Source organism: Diadema setosum, chromosome 3 (genome assembly GCF_964275005.1).
Source record: "Diadema setosum chromosome 3, eeDiaSeto1, whole genome shotgun sequence".
NCBI classification, from domain to species: Eukaryota; Metazoa; Echinodermata; class Echinoidea; order Diadematoida; family Diadematidae; genus Diadema; species Diadema setosum.
The window spans coordinates 47,128,972-47,147,601 of record NC_092687.1 but is presented as its reverse complement, the minus strand read 5'-3'; positions in this window follow the sequence as shown (position 1 = coordinate 47,147,601).

Below are 18,630 nucleotides of genomic sequence, written 5' to 3'. Positions count from 1 at the left end.
ACTAAATTAAAATAATGAAATAGTGATATTCTGTTCATTTAATAATCTAATTGCGCCCTTACTCCCTAAGTTATTCGATGTTTGAGCTTAAAAAAAAAAACAACTTATTTCAACCCTTTCATTTCCAACCTTGATTGTTTTTTAGGTTATAGAGACATAGAACGAAAAATTATTTTGCTATTTCATTAATGTTTCAAATTGTATTAAACTTCTCTTTTAAAAGGTTTAAAGGCTTCCCTTTATAATGACCTATCAGAGTGATAGCATATTTAATTACCTTTAAAATGGTATAATTATGATACATTGATTTTCATCAAAATCCTCTATGGAAAATATGATCTCGAAAAAGTGTTTAATTTCTTCTTTTTTTGCTGAGTGTATGTAATCATTATTTTTAGCTGATATGTTACATCGGCCTAAAATGTGGTGAAAGTCAAACTATCCCCTCTTTGTTTCGACTTATCGGTTAAAAGGCATGTGTACTGGTCAACACGTAGTGGCATCTACCGAATGTCTGTGAGTGGACGTCCCAAAGTGGAGACATTTTACTCACATTCCGACTCATCTCGCGTACTGCGAATCAGTCTCGACAAGCACGGTAAGGGCAACTGTTCTTCCTATTTCCTCGTTATATCAGTGGTGAAAGTGACAGAAATCTTTTGATTTAAAACTTCATTTTCCAGTGCATGTGCAATCACGACATCAAAATTATCATGATAATATGACATTCTAACCCTGCTACTTTAACTTTCAGAAAAAAAGAATCAACCAAGCCAAGATGGCGTTATACTAAAAGTAAATCAAAATATTATATTAAAAATTAATATTGTATTCAATATTATATTAATGTGATATGTAATTATATACATATAATCCTGTACAATAAACATAATTACGTTTTTGTTTATAACTTTGCTTTCATTGTTCTTGTTTTTAGCTCGGCACATATGTTTCAACACCAATAAACCCACAGTACACTGCAAGAGACTTGACGACCCAGTAGTGACTCGGTCAAGCGACATATCTGCAGCAATGGACGCTTCATTCGACGACATTGTGGCATATAAGGGGGCGCTGTTCACCATTTACGACGGTTTTCTCCGCATCCTGAGGGACTACTCAAACCCGACAAATGGCAGTTTTACAACGCAAGTCATTCCCAACCTACATAAAATGAAGGGTATGGTCATTGTACCTTGACTCCGAGGGGCAGCGGCCGCACTGTGGAAAAGTGAATAAGGCACTTGACTTTCAATCGATTAAAGGTCCCGAGTTCGAGTCCTTCCAAGTGTCTTTTACCTGAGATGCGATGGTTTCACCCATGGGCCGTCTGGATGAAAAGTGCTTGTTAAAGGCTAGTCTGGGGTATACGTGTACTGTTATTGTTTTTCATCAATATCATTATAATCATTACGATGATTATGATGATGATAATGCTGATGATGTTGATACTTGTTCTTGTGAATGACACAACCAAACGAAGAGTGGGACAAACAGATTACTTTCAAAATGTACTCAACCTATTATCTAGAAGGAACAAAACTGTCATTGCTTGCATGATAAGATTTTGGAAGTGTAAATACTTACAATTGGGCAGGCATAGATTTTTCGGGGAGTTTAGTTTCTCATTCATTTTAAACATAATTGTACTCCCACACGACAGAACCAACAAAAAAGTCGCCAGACGTAGCCCTTTAGTTAAGATTCTAAGCTTTAGAATAATAATGATGTAAATGAACTATCCTTACTTATCTAAATAATGGAAAGAGAGTACACACTCTGGAATAATGGTTCGGTGTAATAATGTCAGAGGTAACGATGGCAGAGGTAAAAATGTCAGAGGTAAATAATTATGTCAGTGGTAAAAATGTCAGAGGTAAAGTTGTCAGAGGTAAATAATTATGTCAGTGGTAAAAATGTCAGAGGTAAAGTTGTCAGTGGTCAAAATGCCAGAGATAAAAAATTTCATTGATAAAAATTTAGTCGTAGAAATGCAAGAGGACGAGGTAAAAGTGACAGAGATTTTTTTCGTCATGTTTCTGACACCTTTCTCGCAATACGCGCTTTTCGTGCCTTCTCCTGAAATAAAGCACGGGGGAGCCCGGGGAGAAATGGGACACGGGGAGAAATATGGGACACTCATGTAACTTGAAAAATGCTCGGCCAGTCAAGAATCCAATTATATCAGTAAAAAGATGAGCCTCGGTACACCTGAAAATGGACATATTAACCACTATACAGCTCTACAGGTATCTTGTGAGTAAAATATCAAACTTACTATAGATCTGGTAGGTCCTATACTATATTAATAGGTATTTTGATAAATGTGCATACTTCTGAAAATAAAATTGCTTGATAACAGACATGCAGGTATGAAAAATTGGCAGGGATCTTTTACTGTTTCTGTTACCACTGGGAGAAATTTAATAGGGCAGTGTAAATCCTACTTTGGTCATGATGGTTATCCAATTTCTCTCCAGGTTGTCTCATTTCTCCCCGCTTGATTTCCCATTTCCCCCAAAATTAGGGGTTAAACAAATCATTAATTACACGAAAATGTTATATACATATAAATATGGGTATCACTAAAGACTCTACTATAAACTTCAGAACCTATACTACAGAATTATGATTATGACCTAGCTTGACAAAATATTTTAAAAGTTACAAGGAATCTTTCATGATGATGCAAAAATGTCCCATTTCTTCCCGGTCTCCCCTACACTTTCCTGCATTTTTTTTCTCACGCATACCCTCTGCGTTTTAATGGAAAGGACCAAACCTCCCACCCAGCCCCCAACGTCTCTAAACTATTGCAAATGGAGCATGTACAAACATTGTCCAGAATGAAAACTGCATTCCTTCACGACCAGTAGGACCTACGTACATGTACAAAATATTTCCCTCGTTTTCCTCACTTACAGGTAGAATGCATATCGCCTCACCTGGCCTCTTTCTGGCTTATCCTAAACATTTTCATCGGGTTATGAGATAAGAGTGCATAAACTATGACTTAAATGATGTACGTTATCATAAACATTAAAACGAAAAAAAAGTATACACGCGCGAGAAAACACGCGTAAAGGTTTTATTGCACGTGTCATGTAAAGGGTGGCAAAATTGCAGAGTCACCCCTGTTCTCAAAAAGGTGACGCACATAAAATCGACATGTTTCTATCTTGCCTAGCATTTAAAGATACTGTACAAAATAATAATTGATAATACACCCTATCACTTTTTGAAGACCCCTCAAATACTTTTTACTAAAGCGGTTCCAGAAAAAAAAAAATAGCGAAGCACTCTGAGAGCGAAGACCTCCGCCGAGCATGCAGCTCATTTCCACCACTGATTTTGTTCTTCCATAGAGATATCAGTGATTTCCACCCAGATACGTACTTACAGCATTGTGTGCTGAAAGTCGCCCGATTTCCCAATATAGAAAGTCCTAAAAAAACCTGCTGTTCCATTTTTTGGGCCACCCTGTATAGTGTAAGCTCACTGTATTGGCGTATATCTATTTGCATCTAATCATCAAAGTGCCACAGTTTTCGTAGCATTGTGGTCTTTCCAAGCAAGTGTAAATGGCCTCATAGTACAAACTCTGCCAAATTTAGTGACTTCCCATGAGAACGAGTAGCATTAGTTCTCACCTTTAAACTGACATGGTGCAGTCTGTATAGTCACGTTGATTATCAAAATTTGTAAACAGTTTTTGAATGCATACATTATAAACCAAAATCTGGAAGTCAATCACGAGCCCCGAATGTTCCTACTCTCCTGTGCTACGTACTACTTAACTACCCCCCACCCCCTCCCGAAAAAAAAAAAAAAAATATGTTTGTGAATCTAATGAAATGTTCTTAACGATCAGAATGGTAAAATCTTGGTTTGACACCTGGGTATATCCATATTTTGCTAAGAAATATTAACGAATTTTGAGCCTGTATATTTTTGTTACTCCCCTTTTGTAATTTCAACTGAAAGATTCGTATTACTTTTTAGTGAAGTTTTCTTACTGTTGTTGTATAACGAGGGAACAACGTCATTTTAGGAGGCTGAATCTAATCTACAATCTTTAGCAACACACCATGTTGATAAATTTGCTACGTTAAACATAATGGAATCTGACTTTGGAGCAACAGCTAAGTTTGAAAGGCATCAAACATTTACATCTTTTTTTTTTTTCACCTGCGGATTCGTTCAACAATAATTGAAAATTGAAAAAATGGCAAACTATCGGTTTTTACTCTCACTAGAACAGACTATTGCTAAAGTTCGTCTCCAGTTTTAATAGGCATAAGTTTGTAAAGTGACCACAAAGTGTTCATTAAACTTCGAGATATTTGTTTTTGCGCCATTTGATACTTGAACAATGTAATAAGATATTTGCACGAGCTTACTTATGTCTGCCGATACATCTGCTGTAGTTTTTTTTTTTGCGTTTTGTATTTTTACTTCTACATTATGTCGTAATCAGGCCTTGTGAGATAAATAGGCGCCTACGAAACCTGAATGTGAGAAAATAACGTAGAACAGGTGAAAAATTAGCGGTTTGCTTCGACTATGACTCCTTCACTTCTTTACAATAAACAGCTCAAAAAATGAAAAATAATGACAATATACTAGCCTGGACGTGACCGGAATTCGTTTGTGTAACAGTGTGTATGTGAGAGTATGTATATCTGCGTATAGAGATTATGTTCATACCAAAAGTGGGTTCGTGCGTGTGTGTGTGTGTGTGTGTGTGTGTGTGTGTGTGATAACTTCCTTGGGCGAAACAACGTAGGATTATATTGTTTAAGGGGTTTGCAGCATTGTTGGAACCCCCTCAAAATGATAGATAATAGTAATAATGATATTAATCATAATGATGATAATAATAATAATAATAATAATAACAATAATATTAATAATTTCCCACTGCACTTGAATCAACTCAGAATAATGAGAGTCCTCTAATATTTTCAAAACATAATTCCATAAATATTCTTCAAATCTACTGTTTGGATTTGATAATTCGATAAATACAGTTTGCTCTGGCTAGGTTATTATTCAAAACCTCTTCATACGTTTACCTCTGACGAAATCGCTCTCATTACTTCTGCCATTCTACCTCTGCCATTATTACCTCTGCCATTATTACCTCTACCATTTTTACCTCTGCCATTTTTACCTCTGCCATTCTTACCTCTGCCATTTTTACCTCGGCCATTTTTACCTCTGCCATTTTTACCTGGCACCGGAATAATATGTACTGAGAAAAGAGGCTCTAAAAGCAAATGGTCTGTTGACCATTCAAGCGCTTAATATTACCAATCCATAGTCTGTGCAATGAATGGGACGAAAATAACAATTAATAATAACAATAGTAAGAACAATTTGTTCTCTGATCCCACGAGTGACGTAGAAGAAGAATTGAACTTTTAGAAAGTATGAAGAGCTCAATATTGACGAGATTGACGTATCTCACTTGTATTTTTTGAGCATTAGCCTACAATCAGGTCATTCAACTTTTTGTTAGTTGTTTGATACACGGTCACATTTATGTCTAAATCATATCAGATCTTTGACAAGCTCGTTAGAGCCAACTGTTCATTTCATGCACAATATATATTATTGTGATTGTAGAAAACTTCTTTTCAGCCATTTTGGTTTCCATGTTTCCCAACTTTCGTTCGCAGGATGAATGAATACCTTCATTACAAACGTAGAAATTATAACCTTGTAATATAAACACCTAGAATCTCACTTATCTGATTAATAAATCTTCAAGTGAAAGCAAAACGAACAGCGAAACCGTAAGATCATTTTTTAACGCCCGTATGAAGCACTGTTTAAATGCAATCATTAGCATTATTAATTTGTTATCTTTTTCTTTCCTCCTCATTTTTACCTCACAGTTCTAACAATAGTTCGGAGTTGATTATAATTCTATTTTGTAGATACATTCCTCATAGTAATTAAAGTCAAATTTGATTTTGAATTTTACTCCGTGGCCTCGAGCAAAGTCAAGCAGCTGCTTACTTTAGCGTCTCCAGCTCTTCTTTTTATTTAAATTAATTTTACTTCAAATACAATTCCTAAATTCATTAATTCAAATCCCCTTTCAACATTGTTCTTCTGTTCGTCCTCCAAGATTTTGATTATTGTAATGACATACCATTTTTTAGCTATTTTACAATTGTTATTTCTCATCTAAATTCTTAATCTAAATTACTTTGCATTAATGCTTTGCTCATTAATGAAAGTATTTTTCAATGATTTAATAAGGCAGCATGCTAAGCCTTATGCATCGTACAATGTTTGCTCGAAATGTATGTATCTTTTGTCATGTGTGATTTGAAAAAAGCAGAAATAAAACTGAGCAAAGGAACATAATCGCCAAATTTTGATTACTAAGTAATTATACCTTTCTTGTGTACTCCATTTTTTTCTCAGAAGTAGAAATCAAAGACTGATGTTAAGGACCTGGTATTCAATCAATCAAATTGATAAGAATTAAAGAGGAACAAAAAAACAGGTGCACATCCAAAACAGAGTGTAATCAGAGAGTGCAAACAAGGCCCCTTCAATAGGAGCTACATTACCACGTTGCGCCTCGCCAACCCTAAACTCTATCATTACATTTTGTCAATTCCACTTCTCCCTCTTATCCCCCTTGCGCCTGTCGACACCCCCCCCCCACACACACACAAACGCTTAAATACACAGACACCTGTTCACATTTACAAGCACACCTTTTACGCACACAAACACAAATCACAAAACACATACACAACAAAACACACATAACACTCTTACACACTTTTTATGACAATTTAAATGAGTGTCGCATCAATAGAACCTACTTACTGACTTAGTTGGTGAGTTTAAATTGGACAATCCATTCTAACGATATGAATATATATTCAAAGTTTTAGTGCTACCATCGCTGATTGAGAAGACTACATTGTGCTAGAGATCATGATGTAACATTATCTGACCTTAAATTTCACAAAACCACCAAAAAGTTCCTAAGCGTAGCTTTTTGATTAAGGTTGGATTCTGAAAGAGCAGATCATAAGCTTTAAAATTACGCACATGAAGCTTTGAAGTTTTACTATATACCTTGTAGTCATAATTATGCGTAATTTCACCATCATGCTGTGGTCTCTAATGGAACAAAGAACAGGACATAAAGCTCCATGGCAACCACTATGAAGGGATTATCAAACTAAACTGAAAGTTTGCACATCATTAAGGGCATTATATTCATGACCGATACTAACTTACAAAGCAATAGCATCATCCTTTCAAAAGTTCTTACTGTTAAAAATGAACAGCGTTTGAAAGTTTTCTGGTGCTCCCAAACCGCAAATCTGAGAAAACCTATGTCTGACCAGATCAAAGTGCTCTAGAAAAGAACTGCAGAAATGTCATTTCCCATGTGTCTTATGAACCCAAATATTGAAATATATTGAGAAAGACTTGCCTTCTCAGAAAATATAAAAAATGGCTGAAAATTGACTATAGATTCCTTTTTCATCTGTTTTGAATTCTTATGGAAAATCGGTCATGCGACATAATCATCGTGGAAATCGATGTAAGGAAAAAAAATTAAGAGCAACTCACATTCTCTCATTTTGTATAGTATACAATGCATGTCAAATGTAATATTCAACCTCCTCCTTTGTGAAATAGTCAAATCTATTTCTCTTACATTATTGTAGGAAAGTGTATGTTGAATTTTATATCCCGTGAACTGTCTGGGTATGATTTCATGGATTTTGTTCTGCTACGGCTTTTAATATATAGGCCCCGTTTCTAGAAACTCGACTCAATTAAACGTAAGTGTCGCCCGATTTTTTTTGCATTTTATAAAATGTTCTTTAGAATCTCTGCAATCTGATTGGTCAAATATCATGTATTCTTTTTTACAGAGCTACACTATGCCATGCGTCGGGTAAAGTCCGAACGCATGGCTCAAGCCTTGTATAATAATTATTATTACACGTATACCGGATCGGCGCATGATAGGGAAAAAGGTTGAATACCATGAATTTACGGGCCAGTTTTACAAAACGAATGATCCATATAATAATGCCACTTCGTGTATACCCATGTTTAAATTTCGAAACAGTCTAAAACCTACTCTTGCAACAGTGGGTTCAAACAGTTTCAAAGTTTATCTCATGCATCAAATTCTCACCCATCCGCTCTGTCCTGTGAATCATTTTGTATATTATGATATGGGCTTTAGCATATATGCAACCTTATCGGTCAATTGTCATACATTGATTTTTACTGATCCATACAGTAATGTGCCATGCGTCCGGTAGGATCCGAATGCATGGCTCAGGTATTGTATCAGAGTCGGACGCGTAATCGAGGGTGAGGAAAAAGGTTGAATTGCATGAATTTACGGTCCCATTTAATAAAACGAATGCTGCACAGGTCCATATTCAACTTTAGAAAGTCTTAAACCAAATCGTGCGTCTAAACAGTTCCAAAGTTCAACTCGTGCATCCAATTCCTTTCGATCCACTCTGTCCTGTGCTCCACTTGTATTCTTTCTATTACAAAATCTACGAAATAGAACGCAAGTCCATTCAGCAACGGACTTGCATTCGTACCCAAAGTTTCCATCAGAAGAACTGGTTTATTTCAGCAGATGATGTGCATACACTAGACGTACGCGCATTCGTATGGAAAGCGGTGTTGAGAGATGGTATTTTCGGTAACGAAATAGGTTGAAATTTGTTGAATTTTGGAAAATGTTGTTGTTGTTGTTTTGTTTCGTTTTTTGTTGATTTCAAGAACAATTAAAAGTAATAAAATTAATGAAAACGAAGTTCATTTTCTCAAATGATTTCCCTTAAAATACATTGCAATGCCCTGAAGAAATATTTATGTGGATCTTTTGTCTCTCAATACGCACAAACTTACTTATTAAGTATTATCCATACACATCATTCACGAATTTCATTTTTAGGTATGATATGTGTAACTACAATAGATGTGTTCTGCAATATATTGCAGCGTGTTTGGTAGAGATTTATTGACATGTTCGGTCATTAACCAGGCGTGTTTGTCTTGAAATTTAAGCCTTACCATACACTTTTTACCAATTTTTTTGGTGATTTTTTTAATGATTTCTGGTGACATTTATTTTTCTTTTTTACGTGCCTTCCGTTGATTTTAATCTGTTGGGACTTGCCAACACTGTCGGGCAGTAGTGAGTGAGTAGCAAATCGGTAAGTATACGAATTCCGTGTAGGCATCTAGTATTCACTATAATGTAGCAATAATTGAAGAGTTTGTTCGCAAAAACCGATAAGTCCATTTTAGAAGATTTTGAAGTACGGTCTCTGTTATAAAGTACACAATAATACCTTCAAATGATATATTGGTCACTGAATATTAAGGTAAATTTTTGAAGTTATGGTTAAAAGAAGCAAAAATCTTCTTATTATTCTCTTTATTTTTTTTGACCTTTAATCGCAAATATCTCCATTTGGCAAATATGGACTTATCGGTTTTTGCGAACAAACTCTTCAATTTCAATATTGATTGCAAAAAAAAAAGTTTGTTCGAAGTAGCACCGTTCTTTGAGAAATTTATGTCGAATTACATTTCTGTAACCTATATATATACATCAATATGAATATTTTCCATTCCATTCAACGAAATGAATGTATGAATGTATGAATGTATGAATGTATGAATGAAACGTATGAATCATTGTAACATAACAGTGACCCTAACCCCCTGGTAGATTATCACCTATTACTTGCGGTGATAGTTATGTTAGACTTTAGGAACTCAAAATGCCTCAAAGAACAAAACAGAACAAAGAACAAACATTTTCAGATTCAAGATGCAAGATTCAAATTTATTTCCACTTTAATAGAACATATTGAAGTGAAAATTTATGTTCACTTCAATAAAACACTGTCAAGGCCCTTTCGCTGCAAAATGGTGGTGAGCGAATGAGCCTATATGAGCCCATCCAAACGAAACAGAGTGATGGTCGCGACCGCCTAGGCTCGCGTCGCTTTGTAGCTAGAGGGCCTTGTCGTTGGTTTACATCCAATAAAAAGTTTACAAAAAAAAGTTTAAAAAAAGGCACATCGTGCTGTGCTCAAACACAAGCGGTAATAAGACTTCCTTACACTGACTTTTTTTTTTTGGTGTAATTTAATTTGCATATCATTCTGACACTTCAAGCTAATAACATTACAGTTTCATGGGTGTAATCTGAGAGTATAGAGATTGCGTGTTTATGGGACTTACGTTAATATGACTTGTACAGAGTACAACCTTTGAAACTGCTCCAGTACTGCCTACCCGTCTTCCCTTCCTTGGCGGTACCGGATGAAAAATCATAGACTGCATTATATCCATATACAATGAATCCAACGAAAAAAGACACACCGTCGGTCTGAAGCAGTGGTCAAAGTATATAAAGTAAAAAGTGCCACTGCAAGAGTATTTTTTTTAATACTTACGCAGGTCTACAATTTAAATAATGAACGCTACTGCACTCATTAATGCACTGCACAACTATACTCGGAGCCGTCGCGAAGCGATGTGCCAGCGAAGCGATATGATCCCTCCAGCAAATGTACCAGCGATATGCCAACTACAATGTATTAAATCTATGAGACTACTTCGAAACTGTTTTTATCAATTCCTTTCTATTTTCTCTTAATGCCGACTATACGCGTTAATCCGAGTGTGCAAAATATGGGAAAGATAAATCAGGTATTCACCAAGATACAGGATGAAACACTTATGACCTTTGACCCTAATTAACATATCCAAGATGGTGTCCGTTTAAGTAGTTGTTATTTTATGAAATAATGTATGTGACATGAACTAAACATGTGGAAAATATGGGGGTGATAGGGTTTTTTTTTTTTTTTTAGTTATTGCAAAGAAAGTTGTAGAAAGAAAGAAATATCTCGATATTATACATCGAAGATAAGCTTTAATTTCAGCCAAAATTCTTAACGTGATCCTGACATCGTATGAAAAAATCAAGGACACTAACACAATAGCGCAAAGTCTCAGCTACAACATATTAAGATCTGGGAGAAATTATCCGAGGGGTAAGTGAGCTAGTGCTCGATAAAGACAATCATGTCAATTTTCACATCTAGAAAAATGCCCTTCCATAGAGAAAACACGTCATAACGAAGATGCAGAAAGAAGTATATATGACCTTTGACCCCACTTTGCACACCCAAGATGGCATCTGAGCAAAAAGTGGTTGGTTTGTGAAATGATCCTTGTAACATGGTCTTTACGTGTGGAAAATATGGGAAAGATAGGACATGTATTCACCAAGATACAGAATGAAACATTTATGACCTTTGACCCTAATCAACATACCCAAGATGGTGTCCGATCAAGTAGTTGTTATTTTATGAAATAATGTACGTGACATGAACTAAACATGTGCAAAATATGGTGGTGATAGGGTATGTTTTTCTTGAGTTATTGCAAAGAAAGTTGCAGAAAGAAAGAAATATCTCAATACATCCAAGATAAGCTTGAATTTCAACCAAAACCTTTGACATGATTCCGACATTGTATGGAAAAACGAAGGGACATTACAATAGCTCAAAGTCTCAGCTACAACATATTAAAATCTGGGAGAAATTCACAGAAGCATAAGTGAGCTAGTGCTTGATAAAGATAGTCATGTCAATTTTCATTTCCAGAAAAACTGCACTCCCATAGAGATAACACGTAAACTGGTCAAATTTGACAAGTTTACTTTCAATCCATTTTTACGAGGTCATGCCGTCATCCAATCAAAATTATGTTACCACATTAATGAAAGACCATTCAATAAGCTACAACATACTGAAATTTGGGTGAAAATCGGCAAAGGATAAGTGAGATACGCTCCAGCGAACTTGAAATTTGATGACGTCATTTTGAAAATGCACTTTTTTTTTTACTTTATTAAGAAATTTCATATCTTTTAATCATTTTTTCAGTATCGCCTACCCATGAAATAATATGTACAACTCATCAGCTTTCAAAATTTGTAAAGAAAATGGGGGGGGGGGGGTCACCGTCCATCCTGACGAGTAAAATCGGATTCAAAATTGGCGGTTTTTGGACATAGTTGCACTGTGTATCGCCATTGACGCGCGCGCGGAATTTCAACTTTGACGGGCCCGTGTGACGTCATATTGAGTCGGATTGACTTGAAACTTGGTAGAAATATTCCATGACATTTCAGACATCTGATCAAAGTGAAAAAAAAAACGGAAATTTCGATTGCATATGAGCTGCGCGTGTGTATATGCGCGCGCGCGTACGGGCTGTCCGATCTTTTCAATTTTTCAAAAAATGCTCCAAATGGTCTGAAACGTGTGCAAAAAAAAAAAATTGACCTCGATTAGAGCATACAAATATTTCAACGCGCGCGTACGCGCACGTTTTAAGGTATAGATAAATTTTGAGAATATGAGTAGAATACGCTTGACTTGAAATATATGTGACGTAAATTTCATTGAAAAATGCTATTCCATTAATGAGATATGATTGAGAATGTGTTTTCATATAATGACGTCATAGTGACGTCACTGTCGACTGATCACTATGATTTTACTAGATCTGTCGTCTTTGGGACACGATACATACATGGTATAAGTTTGAACTTGATAGGCATAGCACTTTCTGAGCTAACTTCTGCACAACTTTGGGGGAGAAATAAAGAAAGAAGAAGAAGAAAGAATCCGCACAGATACAGAAGGTGATCCGAGAGGATCACCTAAAAAGAGTCTACAGTTAGACTACTTTCAACCCATCTGCTGTTTTCTTTTCGTCAGGAAAATCCTGCATTGTGACTCACGAAGCAGCTTGTTTAGTGCACAGCATGTCTGTGACCTTTAACCTGTTCGTTGGCGCGCTGCCTGCCTCGAAGTTTCACTTGTTTGATCACGCAGATTCTGTCGGCAAGATTCACAGCTGCAGTTAGTCGTCATCTCAGCTTATACCGGCGTGATTCACTGCTGCCGTTGGACTATTATGACAGCTATTATATCGACGCTACATTTCCAGTCGACTAGCAGACCTATCGAGCAGTCGCCTCTAGCTGACTTCGCCATCTCTCCTTTTACCTCCGCCCGGCTCTAACCCATCATCAAGTCTCCCCTGAGTCCGTCGGCACATCTCTTGAGATTCCTGTTCGCCATCACCCCGATTCTCATCGTCCGCGTCCTTGGCTACATACACGCCTTCATCCACCGAGATTGCCTTGACTTTACCCGGGCATGCAACAATCGCGTTTAATGACAGACTCAGTCACAGACTCCTAATGGCTATATCTGGACTGAATTTCAAAGCACATGTGAGTAATTCGGCCTCCCGCTATAGGAACAGTTCCATCTCGATTGCTTCTTTAGCACGTTGATTCACTATCTTCTAATTTCTTGATACCCTAACGTCACAGCTAAGAAAAAAAATAAATTGACTCTCACGCACGCCACTTCAAGAATGATAGGCACAAAATCCACGAAACTTTCACTTTCCTTTGCCTTCATGCTCTCAATCAAATAATTATCCTAAATACTCAAGGACAGTCAGTCAGTCAGTCAATCAGTGTTTTCCTATGGTCCTACAGAACATTTTACCTTCTGTCTTGTCTGTAGTAGAGTTCCCGATACTATATCACGGCACCGTATAAAATTGTAACAGATTATGGGTATCATTATTTCTACCAGGTTATGGGTAAATATTCAAGTGCCATACTCTTGGAGCAGCGATATGTAGGCTACTAGATCTGTCTGTCTGTCTCTCTTTCTCTCTCTCTCTCTCTCTGTCTCTTTACAAACGTATGTCGAACTTATCTTTCTAATAAAATCTCTTGACATATGGACAAATATTTATCTGCCTTAGGTTTAGAATGATTTGCTTTCTTAACTCCATTTATTTATCCTAAGTTTTGCTTCGCGTGCATTACTACTACGCTTACTTCCGGGTTCTGAGTCGACCTCTTCCGTTGGCGCGGGCTTTTTGTTTAGATGACCTATAGCTTTTATTTTACATTATTATAGCTCTTATTGGTTAGAGTAGGTTCTATTGACTATTACGTATTTTTTGTGCCAACTTGGTACGAAATTGAAAATTAGATATATATTTTTGTATTGCCATATTGTGTCAATGTCGAGACAGTTTGTCGTCACAATTTTCAAATATGGGCACTGGGACTCAACACAGTAAAAGGAACCATTTCAGGGTCTTTGGGTTATTCTATGGCCTGCCAAAGACTATGGCACTGCTCGAACTTGAGAACTGAGAAAAAGCAACGACGGTCTTACGATGACTTAAAGGGGATGGCTAGTAACTGATCAGTGGGAATCAGTGGGAATGCTGGGGAATGATTGTTCCAATCCTTGTGGGATTCATTTAAGAGTACATTATATATCTATTGTTGTGTGAAAATGATTTGCATCAGAATGGTCTCATATTCAAGTAATGTGCAGTTTAATGTTTCCAGGTTAGCATGTATGTACAGTGACGGGGCGATCGCTAACGGCCCGTTATGCGTATTCATGCGATCAGACGCCAATTGGAATATATCTTGTGTGTCCATCTTTGTTCATTTCGTGAACAATGTGAACGTAATTTTCCGAATTATTCCTCAGGGTGGATACTAGAAAGTGATGTTAAAATAGTGAATGATAATACAACATCGGTTTGCAGGGCTGTGACCTATAGCATGCACTGTGCAGGAACCTGTGAATGAGTTATATATACATGTAGCTGTAAAGGCTTTAAGGATGTTTTGATTGCATTGTAGGCCTGAGTGTTTTTAATGATAATACCGCAGGTCAGAAGTGCTTCATAATTCAACAGCAATGTTATGACGCCGTTTAACACTGCGGTTTTGTTTTGTTTTTAATCCGATATAGTTCTAAAAAAATAGATTAGATGCAAACTCTCAAACAAGAAGAGATAAACACACAAATGTATGTAATCATAGAAGAGTTTGTTTGCCAACACCGAAAAGTCCAGTTTGTTCATTTCTCTTTAATCACGAGGTTTCGTTCGACTCTGCTGGCGTAGAACGCAAATAAGTGTAGGTTACCTACGAAATACAAGGTTTAATTTTCAGAAATCTAAACATAGAGAAAAATGTGAATTGTTGTAACTTATTACTGTGTTATGCGGCAAAAGTGGTTAAGTCTAGCACTCATCTTGTTTAAAAAATAATGATAATTCCATCGCGCACGGCCTTGCCATAGTAACAGCATATTACAGCAATTGATCGGGAAAATATTAGGGATCGAAAGAGGTACAAATTTTTTAACGAAAATTCTCACGAAGCTTGACACACAGTGGTGTCGGGGCGAAGATATGTGCAAGACATTTTTTTCCGAATGTGTTTGAAACTCTGTTACCATGGTAACAACAAAAATTTCACGAACCTTGGTACAAACATTGATATTGGGGTGAGACATTTTTTGAGTGTCTTGGAAACTGCGTTGCTTTGGTAATCACATACCATGAAAATAAAGCAGGGCAAAGTTAACTTCTGTATTTGGGTCAAACGACTTTCCCAATTTTCTTTTTTTTAAAACAATGCTCTTAAAATTTTCCCCACTTTTCTTGAATGTTTATGGAAACTTCGATACCATATTACATTAAGGGCATATTTTGTTTTTTGCACATTTCCGTCCCGGGTCGGATAAATGCTGGGCAGCCTCCAAGAAGCTGCTACCACTGTCTCCATACGATGATTTACATAGATCTGTGCGCAGTAGCCGCGACGATGGCGCTGCGTGCAGCGTGCATGCTTTATGGCAACGTCCGTATCTTTCGTGTAAGTTAACGCCATGTTGCACACTGTACACAGTGGCGGATCCAGGTGGGGGGGGGGGGGGCGCAACAGGCGCATCCCCCTTTATTTTTTGTTAAAAACAAAGAAAAAAAAATGAAATGAAACCCCGAAGTGGCACCAGAAATATTAGTTGCGCCCCTCCCCTTTACAGAATTCCTGGATCCGCCCCTGTTTACAGCACGCATAACAAAGTGAAATGTGGAAGCAGACATCTAAAATCACGTGACACATATACGACGTGCTGATTGGTCTAAATAGTGTTGACGTATCGACTTTTGCAACAAAACGAGATTTTATTTTTTTTCTGGAGGAAAATACTGAATATAGAGTTAGATAATGCGAGATATATAAAATTGCGTTTTAGTACAAACTGATTTTATCTGCAGATTGGTCCTACAATATTCCTTAGACGTCAATATTCGACTGATTTTTATGAAAATGGACTTATTGGATTTTTAGAACAAACTCCTCATATTCATATATATATATATCTGTATATATTCATGCATACAAACATCCCAAAATATATGTTGGTTTTATACCGCCTGACCACTAAGTGTTTCGTTTAGTATTTTTTTTTTTAGATGACTAATACTGAAAAAGAAAATACTCTCCTGAACTGTGACTTTAATAATTATGTTCTTTTTCCATTCCTGGTAGACATAGATATTCTTTCTCTGTCTCGCTCTCTCTCTCTCTTCCTATCGCATCCTTGCTACTTACCTTAGAATTTTGTTGAATTTTGGTTGAGCATTTCAACTCACAGTCAATCCTCAATATTCACTGCATTTCCAGTACATAAATCAAATATATCTGTATCCATATACATTTGTGAATATCTGAATGTGCATTTTCAACGGATGTGCTGTGCCGTCGCATGTTCATTTTGTCAATGATTGTCATTGCTTGTTCCCTTGATTCGACATTGCTTTACCTTACTTTAATATGAATGAACACTAAGGCAATTCCCACTTTAACCATAAATACGCAGGGCGGGGGTCTTAGAGCCCTCCCCCACCCCCAACCCCTCCCCCGGCAATCAGTGCAATATTTCGCCATCGCCAAAAAAAAAAAACAAAAAAAAAACACCAAAAAAAAACACCAAAAAAAAAAAAAAACAATCGCTGAGACGTTTCATTTCTTTTGTTTTTCTTTTCTTTCGAGTCTCCCGCATCGTTTGACACCAAATTTGTGATGCCCGCGGTTTTCTTGTTACGCATAAATATTTACATGCACATCGGACCAAAAATTACTCAAAAAACGTGAGTTCACTTACAATTTTAATGCCAATTGACTTGTCAGTCACGTTTTTATAAAAGCTTGATTATTTCTGCTTTTTATGGAAAAAGATCATATATTCTAAGACATTTTCACGCTTAGAACATTGTCACCGACAAAAAAAAAAGTCACAAAAAAGAAAACCAAAGAGTCGAAAAACAAATGAATTTGAAAAGTAATGAAATACTGAACACTTTCTTCTTGATGACAATTTCTTTTTGTCACTTACATTGCGTGCCCGTTGCAAACATTGGCCCTCTGATCCATGATATTGACATATCGTGGAGAAAATGGCAAAGGATTTCCAAGAGAGATGAATTGTTATCTTCACGCAAACAGAGATGAAAATACTTGCATGCGGCTATTTTGTATGAAAATCACATTGGAAGCATTACTCAAAAGAAAGGAAATCTTGCAATTGAAAATTAAATTGACGAAAAATAGCACCTCATACTACATAAAAATCATATGCCGACATTCAAACAAATATAACTCCGTAAAAATTATGTAATTTTCTCAGATTATCACTGATGTTCTCATTGTACAAGGGGAGTTTTGTTTATAGTTTTCTATTTTGAGTAAATTCTAATCTTAGCTAAGTGACACAAGAACACGTGGCTACATAAGGTGAAATTGAATTATGCGCTGTGATTTTTATATAGACTCGAGACGTGAGACAGGAGGTGTGGGAATACCCGGAGCTATGAATGTAGGGTCTCAATGAAAAGGTAACGATAAGTCTAGACATCCTCCGATAGTTGCTTGATTCCTTCCGCCAATTTGTAAGTGCTTCGTACTGCATCTCTCTTTCGTTTGGCTAACTCTAAATACTCTGTTTGGATTTTAAAAGTATAAGAACCACGTTCAATGTAATCTCTGTTCGCCTCTTCCTACAGATGAACATACAAAAGGATGTGATTTTATGCATGACTGTACTTCGGAGCCAATCATTATAAATCAGCAAATTTCAACCCAGAAGAACAGCATACTAGGTAAGCATATCGAACGTTACTTACACAGCCATGTTGTTATTTGCGCCTGGCGCGCATTTTTACAAGTGCAAAGGATCAACATAAACAGGGCAGATACTATTACCTATTGGATTTTTATAAAGTCGGTAATCATTATCGCAGTTTATACCATGTTTACTATTTGCTGTTTATTTCAATATACCTTACTCCCATTCCAGCGTTTCTGTAGCTCCTGAAATTGTTACCAAATTAAACAATGAACTTACTCATGAATTGATTGGATGAACGCTGAAAAGTAATCCCTTAAATGACATACAATGTATTCAATACTTTTGCCACAAAGTTGAAAGATTGAGTTTTTGTCCTTGGCTTGGCTTCAGAAACGTGTACGATGCGGAAATTGTTCCTTCTAGAGAAGCTTTCGGCCTTGTTTACTTTAACAGCATCGCAGCGGAGTTGATCCTTCATGGACGAAACTTCCTTTTCTATTGCTGCTACCTTTTCCTCCAGATGTTTGTTCCTCTTTTTCCTGTTCGTCGG